This window comes from Hydra vulgaris, chromosome 05 (assembly GCF_038396675.1).
Source record: "Hydra vulgaris chromosome 05, alternate assembly HydraT2T_AEP".
Lineage (NCBI taxonomy): Eukaryota > Metazoa > Cnidaria > Hydrozoa > Anthoathecata > Hydridae > Hydra > Hydra vulgaris.
In genome coordinates, this window is record NC_088924.1 from 10511501 (window position 1) to 10517500 (window position 6000).

General features: G+C 25.2%; 1 protein-coding gene across 2 annotated transcripts in view; it reads right to left on the minus strand.

The window, feature by feature from the left end:
- The window catches only part of LOC136071850 (bromodomain-containing protein 8-like), a 107118-nt gene that overhangs the window by 54571 nt on the left and 46547 nt on the right, over positions 1 to 6000 (minus strand). The window lies entirely within an intron of this gene.

The window sequence follows — 6000 nt, forward strand, 5'->3', positions numbered from 1 at the left end:
TATATATATATATACATATATATACATATATATATATATATGTATATATATATATATATATATATATATACATACATATATATATATATATGTATATATATATATATATATGTATATATATATATATATATATATATATATATATATATATATATATATATATATATATATATAACTGTATATATATATATAACTATATATATATATATATATATATAGTTATATATATTATATATATATATATATATAACTGTATATATATATATATATATAACTATATATATATATATATATATATAGTTATATATATATATATATATATATATATATATATATATATATAAATATATATATATATATATATATATATATATATATATATATATATATACAGGGTGTGAGCCAGCCTAATGGCACCGCGTATAACGCGGTTTCCCACTTGGTTTAAAATTCCCAAAGGTTCTTAAGATCATTGTAAAAAAAAAAATTAAATCAGTTTCAGATTTAAAGTGTTGCGCTAGACGAGTAAAAAACACAATTAGTACGCACGACAAGGAAATGAATTAGGTTAATGAATTAAGAATTAAGATTAATTATTGTGAAAAAACGTGTCGTCATTAACAAGCAAGATCATTCATTCAAAAGTTGAAAAAAAAATTATTTTTAATTTTTAATGACGTAAGTTATTCTCCAGTTAAAATTGTTCAATACGTTTAATAAATTATTTCATTAATTTATTTTTGTTATTTAAAAAATCTTTATTTACATTCTTGCTGTTTATCTTAAGTTAGGAAAATACAAATAAAATTTGCATATTAATAAATATTATAATTTAAAATAAGTTAATAACGTTTTTATATTAAAAGATTTATTAATAATTTCGGTAAAATAAGTTAGCTGGTAAAGTAAACCGAAAATAACAACAAAAAGATCAAAAATAAAACATGCAATGAAGCGTATTATATATTTTATATTTGCGTAAAACATAAACAAAAATAATATTATAATATTATTAATTATTAACAATATTTACCATAATTACAAAAATTTTTTTTTTTTTTAAATTTACAAATACAAAATTTAAGTAGATATTTAATGTATATCTGTAAATTAAAAAAAAAAAAAAAGTTAGTTTTTGTATTTAAATATATTTTTTTACTTAAATACCTAATTTACAAGATATTTAAATATGTCGATTAAATTTAGTTGATGCCCTCATTTTAAAATACTATAGCGTCTGTATGATATTTTGTTGACTATGACATATTTCCGTTAAATGATCAGGTCTGTGAATCATGAAAAGACGAAAAAAATAAAATGATAAATTTTGCGTTATCATAAAATATAAATGTTTAAAGCGAAAAAACCCAGACCGTAGATTCTTTTTTTTTTTTAAATCTTTTTTAGGTAAAATGAACATCATAGATTAAAAATTTGATCTGTTCCGATCGTTTATTGGCGCTTGTTCTTGATTGCAAGTTCTTTTTTGGTCGGAACTCTTGTATTTTTTGTAAAAATTGATAGAAATATTGCATTTTGACAACTATATAAAGCTAATATAGGTCAGAAATGATTAGAACTAGAATCTATAGAAAATTAAGGCACTTTTTCAAAAGATTTTTAACTAAATTTAGTTAACGCCGATGAGCGAAAGTGATCTAAAGACTCCGAAATGGTATTCTTTAAATTCATTATTATGGGTAGTAAAAAGGATTAGAAAATTATATAAAAAAGAGAAAAGTTTCTTTAAATATTAAAAAAACCTGAAGCGAAAAAAAATATAACATCTAAAGCTTTTGTTTGGACATAATACGCCTATAAAATCATGCTAATTTCAAATAAATAAGTTCGAATAATTTGTAAATCGCCAACCAATAATAATTTGGCGAGCCAACCAAGTATTTCAATTAAAAGTTGTTAAAATTTTGGAAACTTTAATTTAACTTTCATTTAAAAGCTATCGATTTAAATGAGTTTTTTAACTTTTGAATGTATCTATGATAAAAATTGTAATATAAAATATGATGAACAATAATACGATTACCTATGAAAGAAAGTTAAGAAAAATTTTTTAAGTATTATAAAATTTTTGGTTATAAAATGCTAAAGTGTTTAAAAACTGAAACATTCAAAATCTTTCCATATAATTAGGGTTGCCAACGTCTAGATTATACGAAAATTAAAATTTTACGGATTTTAAAAACCTGTAACAATTTTTTTTTAGTTTTTTCCTTCGTAAAAGCCGTAAAATTCTGGCTTTCCTACGTATAACGTATAGTGTTTTTTATTGACTGTCGTTAATTAAAAAGTTGTTTTAGCAAGTTAAAAAGTTACAAGAGGATCTTGGAAATCGTCAAAAATGTTTTGTTAAAAATTAAATACTATTTAGCATTTTTTTTACATTTATAATTTAAAAATGAAAATAAAAATAACAGAAGACAATATGTGTAACTAATCGTTTAAACCTTTTAAAACTGTATTTAAAAGCGATGTACGCAATTAAAATAGATCAAAGTTTCAATGAATAAATTTATTAATTCATTCATTACAATTGTCTTTTGTTCTTGTTTTCTCTCTACAATATAGTACTTCAAAAAAGATTAAAAAATAGGGTGTGTTCAGAGTGTTTGAAGGGGATTTAAATAAAAAAATTATCTCCATTTTTTTAATTTTTTTTTTATTTGTTATCTATATTTTCATTTTAAAAGGGTATGTCATCATATTTTTTACATATTCTTGGTTAAAACGATATTTACTAAAAGAAAAAATGAAAATTTTATGTTATGCAAGAGGTTATGAAAATCGGCAACAATAAAAAAATTCTTATAAAATAATGCAGAAGAAAATGTGCTGAAGATACTGCACTGCATTTTTAAGTCACTAAGAGTTTTTATAAACAAATTGTAGGTGAAATTGTGCTACATTATTTTATTTTTGTAAATAACTTTTGTATTTACTTGATTGTTATTAATTAAATTACAATACAAAGTAAAATTGTATTGAAGTTTTTAACTAATTACAAACCATTAAATCTATTTAGATTGAATACAAAAATGGAAAAAAAAATTGTAAAAGATATTAGGAAGAGGAAGTTTCTCAGATCAAGCGAAAGCAAACTTTTTATCATAAATGAGGCTAAACCAGCTATAACATGTACATGTCTAATTTAAAAAAATTGTTTTGAATTTTAAACTTTATGTTAAAAATTAAAATATTGATTTTTTTTTTCTTAAGGTCTTCAACTCCCTACTGGAATGGATATTCTTCAACACATTGCCTACAGAAGATCACTACTTCCTCATAATGTTGAGAAGTCAACAATTTTATCATGCCCTCCTAACAAGATTCAGGGTTACAAGAGATATGAAGTAGATGATTGTGAATGCATTTTAGGCTTAATTAAAAGACCATGTCAGACAAAAATATTATCAAGAACCTAATGAAGATGGACAAGAAGTATTCAGATTTGAGTAAAATTAAATACAGAGGAACAGCTAAAGACAAGGTTAATCAAGGGGAGTTTATATCATTTTTGAAAAAGTTTCGGATTGGTTCTACAGATTTAAAGAACCAAATTCTCCTAAGATTGACGCTACCTTAGAATTAGACTTAAGTTTCACTGACACTAGCGCTGATTCTGATTAAGAATTTGAACCGGAAGTTTGGTATCATAGAAGAGCAGATGATTGTAACATTACTGCCAAAGTTCCTAAGAATATTTTTGATGGAAATGTATCTATCATAGCTACAGCAAATGATATCTCCCCCAATGTCTTACAAAAAGTTACTGGAGCGATTCTTCAAGATTGTGGAGTTGATATCGCAAAATGCAAAGCCAGTGCTTCAACAGCATTAAGGAAGATGAAAAAAACTGCCAAGGATACTGCAGAAATTGCTAAATTAGATATAAAGAAGGCTGTGGAAAAAAGCCGTTATCCCTGTATAATTCATTTCAACGAAAAGACTTTGTTTGAAATGAATCAGGGAAAAAGATTGAAGAATGAAAGATTAGCTGTGCTCGTTAATATTGAGGGGGTGTCGCATCTTCTTGGAGTACCTGCCTTGTCGTCTTCTTCAGGTGAAGATATGTATATGGGAATCATGATATACTAGAAGAATATGACCTCATTTCAAAAGTATGTGGAGTATGCTTTGATACAACTTCAAGTAATACTGGTTCTAAGAAAGGATCACTTATTAGGATTGCAAGAGAGGTAGACAAATACCTTCCTCTACTAGCATGTAGGCATTATTAGAATTAGCTTAGAATGGTTCATTTCTGTGAAGCAGTGATAAAAGAGAATAGCATAGGGCCTGAAAATCCCTTATTCGTAAAGTTCAAACATATGTTTGAGAACCCTAAATTCAAATACGACAAAAATAACCTGACCTCTTTTGATTGGTAAAAACGTGGATAGAACAGTTTTGAAGGAAGCTGCAAGGAAAACTTTAAATTACTGTAGGAACTATATTACTAAAAAACGCAATACGAGTTGAATGACCGAAAAGAGTTGGCTGAACTAACCATGCAGTATTTATCCCCTTCTGCACATTTCAAATTAAAGAAAACTGGAGCTGTTCATTATGTTAGGTTTTTAGGCAAGAGTTTATACTACCTTAAACTTCAGCTTTTGTGCAAGCAACTGACATTTGTGCAGAAAATGATAATCTATTTGAAGATTTGAAACTCATCTGCGAGTTCATAGTATGTTTTTACACAAGGTGCTACCTTCAAGCACATAAAGCGATTCAATCTCCTGCGTCTGATCTTGATGCAATCTTTCAGATGAATAAGTATAAAAAAGTTTGCTCCAATCCGGAGGCAGTAGACGCTGTGTTAGCATCTCTTTATAAGCATACATGGTATCTTGATTCAATGATTATTCCCTTGGCTCTTTTGGATAAAAATATTTCTATGGATAAAAAAACATTTCAATTATTTTACTTATTTCAATTAATTTTTGTCTTGATAGTCTTTGTTACTTCTCACTATTTTTCACAATGTTAAGTAAAGAATATAAAAATCGAAAATTTTTTTTGAAACTTTACATAGAAAATCCATTGTTATCATATTCCATGATTTCAAAAGCATGTAATGTGATAACAATGGATTGTAAAACAAAACTGTAAAAAAAAAATCAGAAAGAGGTGGAAAATCACGACTTATTTCCAAAAAGAATGCATAATCATTAGTTGACTTAATTCATCAAAATCCAACTCAGTCACAATAAGCTATGAAGTTTAAATGCAGTAGATCTTTTGACTATCAAGACAAAAGACTTTTTGTCTTGATATATTTTTGTCTATATATTAGTAGAAATTTTTGTCTTGATAATATTTGAAAAGATTTTTATTAAATGGTAAATTACTTGTTTAGTTCAAAATAGTTTGTTTTTTTGGTTGATTTAAGCAGGAATTTTTCCGGTTGTCCATCTGAATGAATCTTAAGTATGAAAATGCTGATTTCATTAATATGATTGCTGATTTCATAACCACTTGTTGAACTTAAACTTTTAATTTTTTAATTTTTTGATTTCTTAAATATTGTTTAAACCGAGAATATATAAAAAAAATGATGACATACCCTTTTAAAATGAAAATATAGATAACAACTTTAGTCTTGAGGGGTACTTGAAAGTCATCCCATTGACCTAAAAAAATTTTGACTAAGTTTTAGCATATTTGCTCCAACTTTAGCTGGGTATGTACATCGTTTTCAAAAATTTCTCAAAATGACTACCCCTACTGTATATATATATATATATATATATATATATATATATATATATATATATATATATATATATATATATATATATATATATATAACTATATATTAGTAGAAAATCACTTAACAAATTTTTTTTTTATTTTACACTGTGTTTCATCAACAAAGATTCATCAGCAATTCATTTCTGATGAATCTTTGTTCATGAAACACAGTGTAAAAGTGATTTTCTACTAATATATAATTGCTCTGTTCTTTTAAGAACATAGAGC